We start from the raw sequence: 14,193 nt of genomic DNA on the forward strand, positions 1-14,193 counted from the left end.
AAAAAAAAATTGTCCAAAATGTAGAGGTAAAAATAGTTAGCACTACCTGTAGCTTGCAATGTCACAGACTTCTGTGCTTGTGCTCACTGGGACTTGTGGTGCGACCGCCTTTGTCTAGCGGTGCTCAGTGCATATAAAAGTCAGATTTTGCAAATAACAATATGTAGAAGAAAAGACACCACGGTACTCGCCACTTGCAAAAAAGGTTCTTTTTATTCTTATGTTGAGGCAGGCAACCGGGATTAGAAGACTATAGAGCTGACCGTTTCACGTCCTTCAGATGCTTTCTCATCCCGTTTTGCCTGCCTCAACATAAGAATAAAAAGAAACCTTTTTTGCAAGTGGTGAGTGCCGTGCTGTTTTTTCTTCTACATATTGTTAAAACAAATTGTACTTACCTAGCCCCATTCCCGCGACAAACGGAGATGCTCCATAGCTTCGAGACACCAAATGGGACCCTTGCGTAGGCCGGCGTGATTCAGTGACGTTATCACACCGATCTGCACAAGGATTCTGTCCCAGTTTCTTATAGGCTGCAGGCTTAATATGGCCAAGTATTCAATTGCATCTGCGTCCTGAGCACGCAGATACAGTTGAATGTGGCAGTTGCTAGCACCGGGGCCCCCACGGTGCTAGAGATGCCACCAGGCATGAGGGAACCCATGCCAACCGGCCCATAAACGGTATGTGCCGGGCGGCACGAGAGCCCTCATACTGGGGGACTGGCCCGGGTTGGAACATGTCCCCTTGCCCAGCCTGTCCTGCCTATTGCACACCCTTATACATGTACATAAATGCGCACGCATGGGCACAGAAGCTGTGTCTGCATGATTGTCAACAGGACAGAAGTTGCGATCAACAGCTGCTCTCCTTTACTAATGGCCAGGATTGGGGAAAACTCAGATCGAGGCCATTTAACCCCTAATGCACCGAAATCCATGTGGATCACAGTGCTAACTAAAGGAGTAGAAGGGGGCTCTCTTTGTTATGTCACTGACTGCCCCGCCATCATGATCGTCAGGACTGATGGTTAAGTACTGAAGAGCCTAATAAAGGTCCCCAGGGCTGTCTAGTATTATTGACTGTTAGGGCATACCATATGTATGCCCTAACAGAAACCCGTGCATTTTACATTCCATTCACAGGCATGAATATACTGTCATATAAATATATATTATATTAAAGTAGTAATAATAACATGTTTAAGTGTATAAGTCCCCTAATGGGACAAAAAAAAATTAAATAAAGCTAAATAAACCTGATTATTTCAAATATTTTTCTATTAAAAATACACATATTAGGTATCCCCACACTTGTAACAACCTTTACAATAAAATTATCATGTATCTATTAAGGTAAATAGTGAGTGGCATAAACAAAATTAAGAAAAAAAACGCATTGGCGGATTAGCATTTTTGTATGCATTCCGCTATAATAATAATAATAATAATAATTTTAAAAAAAATCATATAAATTGTATATTGCCCTACTTAAACAAAATTGAGTCAGTCCTTAGGGGTTAAATATGATGACCAACCATATTGACTATGTAGCTGAACCCATTATGCACCTTGTACCTTGCAGAATACAGCTGCAACACATATCAGCTACGCAATAATGGAAGGTTTTGAAATAAAAACTGCAGAATTGAATTTGAATTATTTCACGTCTGTGTATGAAACAAATGGACTTCCAAAATGATAGGAATTCAGTTTAGTAGTCCAGTCTTTATAGACAGCGTAATCCTGTGTTTTTATTTCTATGGCAATGAAGACAATACAGCAGTTTGCCACTACTATTGTTCTAGACTGTAATGAGGGTATTCAGGTCTGGAATTACTATTCGGCAATGTGTTAGTATACAAAAATGAATGCCTGTCAGGTGCCGGTATATTAGTCTTTACAAAGCTGAGCAAATTTACAGCTTATTGTCTGTGTTACCATTCATGTAGCTCAGAATGGTTCTTGTTGTCACCCTCTGCCTACAGTAGCCATCTGCAATATCATGCTGTCCATGTAGGCCGGGAATGAGTTAATGAACAGCCATCCACATCTCCTGATGTAATCTTATTGCCTTAATTTGCTAAATATTGTTTGGCCTGTTCCATAATTACAACAAATCACCCTGCCTCTCGGTAATATAATTGTATTACAGTCACTTGAGTCAAGCGCATATTATCTGGTTAAGAAGATCTGCCACTGTTTGCAATTTTGCATTGCCCTGAAATAATCAGGTATCACGGACAGTCTGACAATGGACGCTAGCTGTCTTTTGAAGCTCTGAAAATTTAAATTGGAGCCAAGGCAAAACTGAGGGGACAGTGGAATAGCGAGAACCAAACACTTTGAATAAAGAATCTGTGCCAAATTAACTGGATGTTTTGGGCCGCGAATCCAAACATCAGATAAAAATAACAAGCCACACGGCGGCGGAGGACAGAGCGCAGTGCTTCTTCTTAGCCTGGGGGCTGCACATGCCCAGTCTATCTCTCTGTGGTAGAGAAGAGCTGAGCAGCATTCCCTAGCAGAAGGCTGAAGTAAAAGAGGGTCTGTGTTTGATGTATGAGCTTTGGCTTGCCATTGTGAGTCACCCCAGAACTAGCTCGAGGCAAGACAAAAATCTTTTGTGATTAATTAGAAAAACTGGACAATTATGAATTGACTGCACAAAGGCAGTACACGGTAATATAAATAGTAATGAAGCCGGCTGAATGTGATGAGCACACAGTGTTTATCCGAGATCAGGAAAAAGACGCATTTTAGGTAGTGTCAGCTTAAATTCAAGAGACTCAAATACTCTACGGATTTTTTTGGACCCCTATACTAAGCATCTTCTATTGCACCACACTATATCTCTACAAAGCCTATACCGGTATATATACATTTTCTGAAAATAATTGGTAAGAATGAATTACGCCAGTAGTTCAGCACTCATCATGAAACCTTCTGCATTAGCAAATCTAGCTGGGCTGGAAGTGGTATCCATCTCCTGAAACCTCCATTAATATGTCTGGCTAAGAAAAGGAGCTGTGATAGGCAATTATAATTTTGGCACGCAGGCTAGTCGTGATGCTGGTAAGCAGTGTTTAACGCCTGTGCTGCCAGATGCGTCTTAAATATAGTGCGCCGCAATACATTGCCGGAACCTTGTGCGGAAAAATGGTCAGCATAATTAAAAGACAATACCACATTATGCAATGGATTGTTTACAAACGCCTGCTGCTCTTTTTATTTATTTGTCTGATTTGTTTTACTGTCCATCAGAGGTGTCATTTCAGGGTATGGAAATTTGCTAAAAAGTGATCATTTATATGAGAAAGTCAAAGATATCCCAGTCACATTTTAGTGCTGGATTTTTATTTTTTTTTGTTTTTGTTTTTTATGTTTTTGTTTTTTGCATTTGTTTCTTGCTCTAATATAGAAGCAGAACTAGACTTCTAATACATTGTAAGCGGAAAGAGGAGTAGGCTAAATTCTCACTCATGACCTGGGGTTAATTAGCTCCTCAGCCAGAACAGAATATGCCCTCCGGGTCAATATACACTGATGTAGATGCAGACTGCATTCTGCTCCCAATATTGTGCAATGCTAAATAATTACATTTTGATATAGATTTTTGCATTATTTAGTTGGTAATGTATGTTTACCTTGACAACTGCAGAAAAATCTAGATTAGGTTGGGTAAAGTGTGTTCTTGTGTGGTAGGCAAGGCAGACTACCTACACAAATGTCAGCACAATTTAAATTATGGAGTTACTACCCCCTGGTGTCCTAAATCTTTTTTTTTAGTTTTTTTTGCCAAGTAATTAACTCTTTTCAGTGCACTACATATCCATGTGTCTTACTTTGCCACTGTCTGCCCTTTGCACATTGTTTCCTATTATTATTCAAACAGGGCTGCCTTGGTAGTAAACCCATTGACCATTCAATCAGTGGTGTAGCTGCTGCTGATAATTAAAAGTTTCCAACCTATTGCCCAAGGCCAAGCTAGAGCCAGTCGGAGAGGAGCCAGGCCTGGGCTACTCATGGACCAATCGATCAGCTGATTAACCTATATTACTGATTGGTCGGAGCTGATTGCATCTCCACTAAAGAAATCTTCTCTTGCCTGGAGGTATAGGGTGCAGCTATACATTAGGATTGGACACGGAAGCCGTCTAACAGTTTGTGTCTGTTTACTGTTAACAAGTCCCAAAAAGCTTTGTCCACTACAAATGCATTTTAAGCTGCTTTTATTCTCTGCAGCTGCCTCCTTATCATTGCGCTCTTGTTTTTCTATGAGAAAGGCCAAACACATTCAAACTGTTTATTAAGAGAATTAGGAGAACTGTGAAGGGTATAATTTGTAAATGGTCTTCCAAATTAGGTTTTAATTTAATCATTAAGGATGCTAAAAGCATATATATATATATATATATATATATATATATATATATATATATATAAAATATATATATATATATATATATATATATATATTTATATAGCCCTAAACTTTAAAATTGTACCATATACTCCTTGCATGGCGTTAATGACGCTGGTGGAACAATGCTCCTTTGATTATGCTAAAGCTGTCCATCACAACTGAGAGTGCTAAATGAACCTTATAAGCTGTAATGACCTATTTAATATCAACATGTAACTATTCAGCTTTTATTACTACTAGATATCCTAATTTGTTTTCATAATGTCTTGAATTTGTCTTTTAAATGTTTATTATAAGCCTCCACTCTATTATAAGGCACACTATGTATGTATATATATATATATATATATATATATATACACATATATATATATATATATATATATATATATATATACACAGTATATATATATATATATATATATATATATAAATATATATATATATATATATATATATATATATATATATATATATAGTGTTTCACATAACACAGAGTCCTCTTTCACAAGTACCTATTCTGAAGTGTACCTTAAAGTTCCTAAGAAAAGTGGCAACATGGAGAGAGTAAGTATAGGATGTAAGGCAGCAATGTGGTCTAAATGCACGCTTGCTGGTAAGGAAGGCAAACTCAGTCAGAGCATACAGCTTTTAGGGTCTAGGATCTGTATTTTCTAAAGTCACGGTTTATGAGCTCCTATAGGTTTTTTATTTTTTATTTTCCTAGTTATCGTAAATATGACTTTTTTCCTTTTACATGTTACAGAGGTTGTGACACAGTGCGGATTATGTGCCTTACCTAGTGGACACAACTAATCAATTTAGTGGTGGAAATCTTAGAAATCTCATTTTGTAAGCAACCAGCTGTCTGTCTCTTGGAAGACCATCCAATAGTCTAACTAATTTGAAAGGAATATATAATTAGAAAGTGACATATTATTGAAATCAAGTTTTTAATATTAACATATTTTGTAAGTAATTTTTGGTGGTGTTTTGTTAATTTTTTTTATATGACTATATATAAGTTTATAGACAGTTTTCATACTGACGCGTCCTGTTTTCTGCAAATCATTTGTCAGCTTTGCTGTATAGATTGGGAGAGTATGAGCAGTCATTTCATAATCATTGGAAGGTGGGTATAGTTTCCAATACATCTTCAATAGTATCTTGTTTGGTTTGTCAGGAAAAAATTATAAATTAAAATTCAACAAGTTGGAAACTCTTAACCCATTAAGGACCAGGTCTATTTCGGCCTTTAGGACCAAGCATTCTTTTTAGTTTTTTCCTCCCCGCATTCCAAGAGTCATAACTTTTTTATTTTTACGTCAATATAGCCATATGAGGGCTTGTTTTTTTGCGGGACGAGTTGTATTTTTCAAATGCACAATTTTTGGGTGTATATATTATGTTGCTTATCTTTTATATATTTTTTTAGGGAAGGAATTGAAAAAAATAGCTATTCCAGCATGTTTTTTTGCGGTTTCAATTTTCCGTTGTTTACTATGCAATGTAAATAACATGTTAACTTTATTCTATGGGTCAGTACAATTACGGCGATACCAAATATGTATAGTTTTTTTTATATTATACTACTTTTGCACAATGAAAACACTTTTTAACAAAAATTATTGGTTTTTGCATCGCCACTTTTCAAGAGCCATAACATTTTATTTTGTATGTTGATGTCATTGTATGAGGACTTTTTTTTTGCGGGACAAGATGTAGCTTTTATTGGTATAATTTCGGGGTACATGGGACTTATTGATTAACTTTTATAAAAAAAATTGGGGGGAATGGGAAAAAAAAGAATTTTCGCCATTGTTTTTGTGTGTTTTTTTGTACCGCGCTCATCCGGCAGTATAATTAATGAGTCAACTTTATTACCTATTACCCGGGTCGTTATGATCACGGTGATACCATATATGTGTGTGTTTTATGTTTTTTTGCACTTCTAGCAATTAAACCCACTTTTTGTGGAAAAAAGTGGATTTATTAAACATTTTACTGTAATCTTATTTTTTAACAAACTTTATTTAACTGTTTTAATTTTTTTTAAATTAGTACCACTAGGGGACTTTACCATGCGATCTTCTAATCGCTTATATAATGCTTTGATATACTTAGTATACCAGAGCATTATTGCCTTTGTTAGGCTCCCGGCTGCCATGGCAACCCATCGGCAGTCAGCGAATTGCATTCACAGGCTGCCAATCGGTGACAGAGGGAGCTCCTTCCCTCTGTCAAACAACTTAAATGTTGCAGTCGCTATTGACCGTGGAATTTAAGGTGTTAAACGGCTGGGATTGGAGGTTTCTCCAATCCTAGCTGTTGCAGCGGGAGCCCGGCTGTCAGTCCCGCACAATCTCCTTCACATACATGCACGGCAGAATGCGCTAATGGCGGCATTCTGTGCCGTGCATTTACGTGATTATGCGCCATCTGGTTAATCAATTTTCAGAGTTAGAGAGAAGACAGTAGCTCTATATTAAAAATAGTCATATGGTCAGTGATTACATAGCATAGATAATGTAATGTCAAATGGAAAATTGACTGTCATGTAGTTTGTGCTACGCTATATGGCCAAAAGTATGTGGACATCCCTCCTAATTATTGAGTTCAGCAGGTGCATCAAATTAAGCACACAGTCATGCAATCTCAATAGACAAACTTTGCTAGTAATATGGGTCTTACTGAAGAACTCAATGATATTAAATGCTGCTCTGTCATATGATGCCTCCTTTGCCATGTGGGGAGCTTCATTCAACAACGGCAGTGGAGTAAAGCACGCCGATGGAGCAATGGACTAAATCTGGGTTTGGTGGGTACAGGTGACCAATACCTACCAGAATGCATATCTATTATAAAATTTAGTGTATGAGTGATAGTGGTTAGGTGTGGAGGAACTAGAGTGGCCTGCACGGAGTCCTGACCTCATCTCCATCAAACACCATTGAGAAGAATTAGAATGCTGATTGCGAGCCAGACCTTCTTGTCCAACATTAGTGCCTGACCACAGAACTGCTCTTTTGGCTGAATGGGCACACCCTTCCCTGAAGAGTGCAGGCTATTATAGCTGCAAAAGGAGACCCCACTCCATATTAACACCAATCATTTTGGAATGGGATGTGCATCAATCTCATATATAAGTGATGGTCAAGGGTCCACATACTTTTGACCTTAGAGTGTGTGTACTTCGGCAACAGTCGGAATGTGCATGACTCATTCCATTTTTTGTATTTGTCAAATCTAAGCGCGTTTAATCAGTGCAAATGCTTGCTTGCTAATGGTACTTTGCTCGGCAGAAGGTAGCAACATTGTATTAACAAATTAATTTTCTTTATTTATGTAAGTCCTTTCGGCATTTACATATAAAGCCATGGTGGAATGATGGAAAATTGAATGATGAAGAACAGAAAAGGGTCCAAGTCCAACATCTTGACTTTATTATAATACAACCAATAAGAATGAAAATAATGGAATAGCTATTACAAATTTCATGCAATGAGAATTTCAGAGTGAAAGTCATAATTTACAAGTGTGGTTACCTTAATAATGACTGATTAATTGGTTCAACACTAAATATGGAATAAAGTTAAACAGCAACATGTAGAATAGTTGTTATAAAGAAAGAAATTGTGGAATCAGTACTCTCATACGCTCTTAGAGAAGTTTCATATACAGTGGTAAGGTTGTGGCTTCATCTTTGTAGTTCTTTTTAGCCCTAACTTGCTCTTATACTATTAGGCTGTGTTCATATCAGCATTCGTTTACGCTGATAGGTTCAGTCGGAGGTTTCCATCGGGTAAACCCCTCAGCGGAAAGTCAAACGTAAACCTCAGCTTCCGTTTCCCTCACCATTGAACTCAATGGTGACGGAAACCCAGCTAATGGTTTCCGTCTGTCCAGGGGTGGGATTCGAATTTTTAACAACATAGTTCCCTGTTTTTCGGACGAAGAGATATGGGCTGGTGGGGGGGGGGATTACGGAGTTTTGCGGTGTATTGCGCCATTAAAAATGATTCTAATGATACAATAAAACAATTATGATATTCCAAGTACCCCTACATTAAAGTAGACTCTAAATAAAGAAATTCCCTGTACAGAATGCTTTAGTGTGGATTGCCACACTGTTTATATAATTACATAAGCGTACAGACCTACCCACACATTATATTAAACTCACCCATTACGTATAGGCCTATATAGGCACATTCAATATCCTAAGCGTGCTCAGCCCATTTAGTTAGGCTGTGCACATGAGAAGGGTGGAGGACAGTGAGGAATGCACAGCAAGCCGCACAACTCTCCCGGCTAATGCACAGATACGGTGCCAGGAGCAAGCTCAGTACTTATATACAGCACCAGAACAAAGCTCAGTACATATGTAGAGCACCAGAACAAAGCTCAGTACATATATACAGCACCAGAACCAAGCTCAGTACATATATACAGCACCAGAACAAAGCTCAGTACAAATATACAGCACCAGAACCAAGCTCAGTACATAAGTACAACACCAGAACAAAGCTCAGTACATAAATACAGCACCAGAACAAATCTCAGTACATAAATACAACACTAGAACTAAGCTCAGTACATAAATACAACACCAAAACAAAGCTCAGTACATATATACAACACCAGAACCAAGCTCAGTACATGAATACAGCACCAGAATAAAGCTCAGTACATAAATGCAGCACCAAAACCAATTTCAGTAAATATATACAGCACCAAAACCAAGCTTAGTGTCACGGATTGTGGGTATGTGGACTCACTAGGCCGCACCGCTGTTTCAGGGAGGCAGCTGGCCAAACAACAGGGAACCCCAGCAATACAAAGTCCCACACAAGGGTACCTGGATAGTCAAGACAGTGGCCGCAGCTCTGGCATGGATGGAGGTGGGTGCAGCAGGTAACGCCAGACATGGCAGATGACAACAGGTGCCGTAGTTTGCGCCAGAAGTGTCAAATCCCTCTGGACGTGGCAGATGACACAGGACATGGAGGGTGACACATGATGTGGCAAACAACAGCAGGTGCAGTAGACACGACTCCAACTAGTAGGCACAGGAACAAGAACACAGCATGGGATATAGGAACAGGTAACAGGGCACAAGTAACAACTAGAACAGGAAACATTAAGGGAACATTTGCAAGACAGACTTGGGATAAACTAACAACGCTCAGGCAAGGATCAGATGGGCTGGGGCCTTCTTATAGTCCAGGAAATCATGTGTGTTGATGATGATGATGATTTCTTCCATGTGCATGCACTGGCCCTTTAAGAGCAGGCACAAGCGTGCGTGCGCACCCTACGGGACACAGCGGATCAGAGCGAAAGTGAGTGCTGGCGTCTCCTAGGAAGGAGATGGGGACCAGCGCTCACAGATCCATGGCTGCGGGCGTCAGGAGGTGGGAAGACCCCACAGCCCGCGGCCATGAATGCTACACTTAGTACCTAAATACAACACCAGAACCAAGCTCAGCACATAAATATACAGCACCAGAATCAAGTAAGGAACTTATATACAGCACCAGAACAAAGCTCGGTACATATATACAGCACCAAAACCAAGCGCAGTACATATATACAGCACCAGAACAAAGCTCAGTACATATATACAACACCAGAACAAAACTCAGTACATAAATACAACACCAGAACAAAGCTCAGTACATATATACAGCACCAGAACAAGCACAGTACATATATACAACACCAGAACAAAGCTCAGTATATATACTAGTCCTTCTTAATGAATTAGAATATCATAAAAAGTTAATTGATTTCAGTAATTAAATTCAAAAAGTGTCTCTCATATATTATATAGATTCATTACACGCAGACTGATCTATTTCCAGGATTTTTTTCTTGTAATGTTGATGATTATGGTAACAGTTAATGAAAACCCCAAATTTAAGTCAATCAGAAAATTAGAATATTATATAAGCCCAATTTCACAAAAATTATTTTTAACACCGAAATGTTGTCCTACTAAAAAGTATGCCCAGTATCTGCCCTCAATACATGGTTGGTGCTCCTTTTGCATGAATTACTGCATCAATGGTGTGGCATGGGGGCGATCAGCCTGTGGCACTGCTGAGGTGTTATGGAAGCCCTGCTTGTATGATAGCGTCCTTCAGCTCGTCTGAATTGTTGGGTCTGGTGTGTCTCATCTTCCTCTTGACATTACCCTATACACCGCGTTCCAAATTATTATGCAAATGTTATTTTTCGCTGATTTTCCGAAATAGTCGATGCAAATGACAGTCAGTATAATCTTCAAGCCATCAACCGTTGGAGTATAATGCAAATTTTAATGAACAAATCTCCTAATGATAACACATTTTTTTTTAGATGTAAAAAACTCAATATGCACTGTTTCAAATTATTATGCACAACAGAGATCAAAACATTTTAAAGGTTGTAAGGTGAACTAAAATGGTACTTTGTTGAATTTGCTGCATCAGGAGATCATATTTACAGAAATCAAAAGCTCTTTTAATCAAAAAAAACTTAACAGGCCAAGTTACATGTTAACATAGGACCCCTTCTTTGATATCACCTTCACAATTCTTGCATCCATTGAATTTGTGAGTATTTGGACAGTTTCTGCTTGAATATCTTTGCAGGATGTCAGAATAACCTCCCAGAGCTTCTGTTTTGATGTGAACTGCCTCCCACCCTGATAGATATTTTGCTTGAGGATGCTCCAAAGGTTCTCAATAGGGTTGAGGTCAGGGGAACATGGGGGCCACACCATGAGTTTCTCTCCTTTTATGCCCATAGCAGCCAATGACACAGAGGTATTCTTTGCAGCATGAGATGGTGCATTGTCATGTACGAAGATAATTTTGCTACAGAAGGCACGGTTCTTCTTTTTGTAGCACGGAAGAAAGTGGTCAGTCATAAACTCTACGTACTTTGCAGAGGTCATTTTCACACCGACCCTAAAGGGGCCTACCAGCTCTCTCACCATGATTCAAGCCCAAAACATGACTCTGCCACCTCCTTGCTGACATCGCAGCCTTGTTGGGACATGGTGGCCATTCACCAACCATCCACTACTCCATCCATCTGGACCATCCAGGGTTGCACGGCACTCATCAGTAAAATTGAAAATTAGTCTTCATGTATTTCTGAGCCCACTGCAACCGTTTCTGCTTGTGAGCATTGTTTAGGGGTAGCCGGATAATAGCTTTGCACACTTTCAAACCTCTGGAGGATCCTACACCTTGAGGTTCGCGGTACTCCAGAGGCACCAGCGGCTTCAAATACCTGTTTGCTGCTTTGCAATGGCATTTTAGCAGCTGCTCTCCTAATCCTATTAATTTGTCTGGCAGAAACCTTCCTCATTATGCCTTTATCTGAACGAACCCGTCTGTGCTCTGAATCAGCCACAAATCTTTTCACAGTACGATGATCCCGCCTACGTTTTCTTGAAATATCCAATGTTTTCATACCTTGTCCAAGGTATTGCACTATTTCACGCTTTTCGGCAGCAGAGAGATCCTTTTTCTTTCCCATATTGCTTGAAACCCGTGGCCTGCTTAATAATGTGGAACGTCCTTCTTAAGAAGCTTTCCTTTGATTGGGCACACCTGGCAAACAAGGTGTCTGAGATTGATTACAATGATCCAAAGAGCCCTAAAACACAATACCATCCATGAGTCAAATTGAAAAACTAATAATGAAATGTTTATGACACTTAAATCCAATGTGCATAATAATTTGGAACACGGTGTAGATTTTCTGTGGGGTTTAGGTCAGGTGAATTTGCTGGCCAATCAAGCGCAATTATACTGTGGTTATTACACCAGGTATTGGTACTTTTGGCAGGGTGGGCAGGTGCCGAGTCCTACTGGAAAATTAAATCAGCATCTCCATAAAGCTTGTCAGCAGAGGGAAGTAGGAAGTGCTGGAAAATGTCCTGCTAGATGATGCGTTGACTCTGGACTTGAGATAACACAGTGGACCAACACAAGCAGATGACATGGCCCCCAAACCATCGCTGACTGTGGAAACGTCACACTGGACAGCAAGACACTTGGATTGATGCCTCTCCACTGTTCCTCCAGACTCTGGGACCGAGATTTCCAAATGAAATGCAAAATTTAATTTGTGAAGTTTCCACAATCAGCGATGAAGCAACCTGGGCTCCAATAACAGCTCAGCAGTGCCACAGGCTGATCGCCTCCATGCCACGCCGCATTGATAACACCTCAGCAGTGCCCCAGGCTGATCGCCTCCATGCCACGCCTCATTGATGCAGTAATTCATGCAGAGTCGGAGCCCCGACCAAGTATTGAGGGCAGATACTGGACATACTTTTCAGTAGGACGATATTTTGGTATTAAAAATAATTTTTTAAATTGGGTTTATATAATATTCCAATTTTCTGAGACACTAAATTTTGGGTTTTCAATAACTGTTCCCATAATCATCAACATTAAAAGAAAAAAATGCTGGAAATAGATCCCTGTAATGAATCTATATAATAGAGACACTTTTTGAATTGAATTATATATGTTTTGAGCTTGGTTGTTCTGATATATATGTACTGAGCTTTGTTCTGGTGCTGTATTTATGTACTGGGCTTTGTTCTTGTGTTGTATTTATGTACTGAGCTTGGTTCTGGAGTTGTATATATGTACTGAGTTTGGTTCTGGTGTTGTATATGTGTATGAGTTTGGTTCTGGTGCTGTATATATGTACTGAGCTTGTTCTGGTGCTATATATAATTTCTTTACTTGGTTCTGTTGCTTTATATATGTACTGAGTTTGGTTCTGGTGTTGTATATGTGTATAAGCTTGGTTCTGGTGCTGTATATATGTTCTGAGCTTTTCTTTGGTGCTGTATATATGTATTGAGCTTGGTTGTTATGATGAACATAACTCCAGAACCAAGCTCAGTACATAAATACAGTACCAGAACCAAGCTTAGTACATATATACAGCACTTGTACAAATACAGCTCAGTACAGAGATAATTTGCAAATTTAGTTTAACCCCTGCCATATAATTTTGTACGAAATGAAACTACAGCTCCCAGTATAGCCAGAACGATGGTAAGGATATACTGGGAGTTGCGGTTTCAGAAAAAAGAACGATACACACATCATCTCGCTGCAGGTGATACAGTGACTACAGTAATGAGCAGTCACAGGGAGAATAAACATTTACATTTAATGACTCACCAGTGACTACTTCTCAGATTCGTTCTTTTTCTCTTTACTTTTCCATCTAGTCCAGAGCTCTACGATGCCTCCTGGCCATGACCCATTTCTGCGGAAATGGGTCAATTTGCGCAATCAGATATATTGAGATAGTGCCCCTCATAGAGCCCCCTGTAGATAGTGCCCCTCATAGAGCCCTCTGTAGATAGTGCTCCCAGTAGAGCCCACTATAGATAGTTCTCCCCATAGAGCCCTCTGTAGATAGTGCTCCCCATAGAGCCTTCTGCAGGTAGTAGCGTTCAGTGCAGATAGTGCCCCATGTACCATTCCCTGCAGACAGGGCCCACTGTAGCGTTCCCTGTTGATAGTGCCCCCTGTGGAATTCACTGTAGCGTTCCCTGTATAGTGCCCCCTGTAGATAAGGGCCCCTATATAGTCCCCTGTAGTTACTGTTCCCTATGTATTGTCCCCTGTAGTTACTGTTCCCTATGTATTGTCCCCTGTAGTTACTGTTCCCTATATAGTCCCTGTATTTACTGTTCCCTATATAGTCCCCTGTAGTTACTGTTCCCTATATAGTCCCTGTAGC

Source organism: Rhinoderma darwinii, chromosome 5 (genome assembly GCF_050947455.1).
Source record: "Rhinoderma darwinii isolate aRhiDar2 chromosome 5, aRhiDar2.hap1, whole genome shotgun sequence".
Classification (NCBI taxonomy): Eukaryota; Metazoa; Chordata; class Amphibia; order Anura; family Rhinodermatidae; genus Rhinoderma; species Rhinoderma darwinii.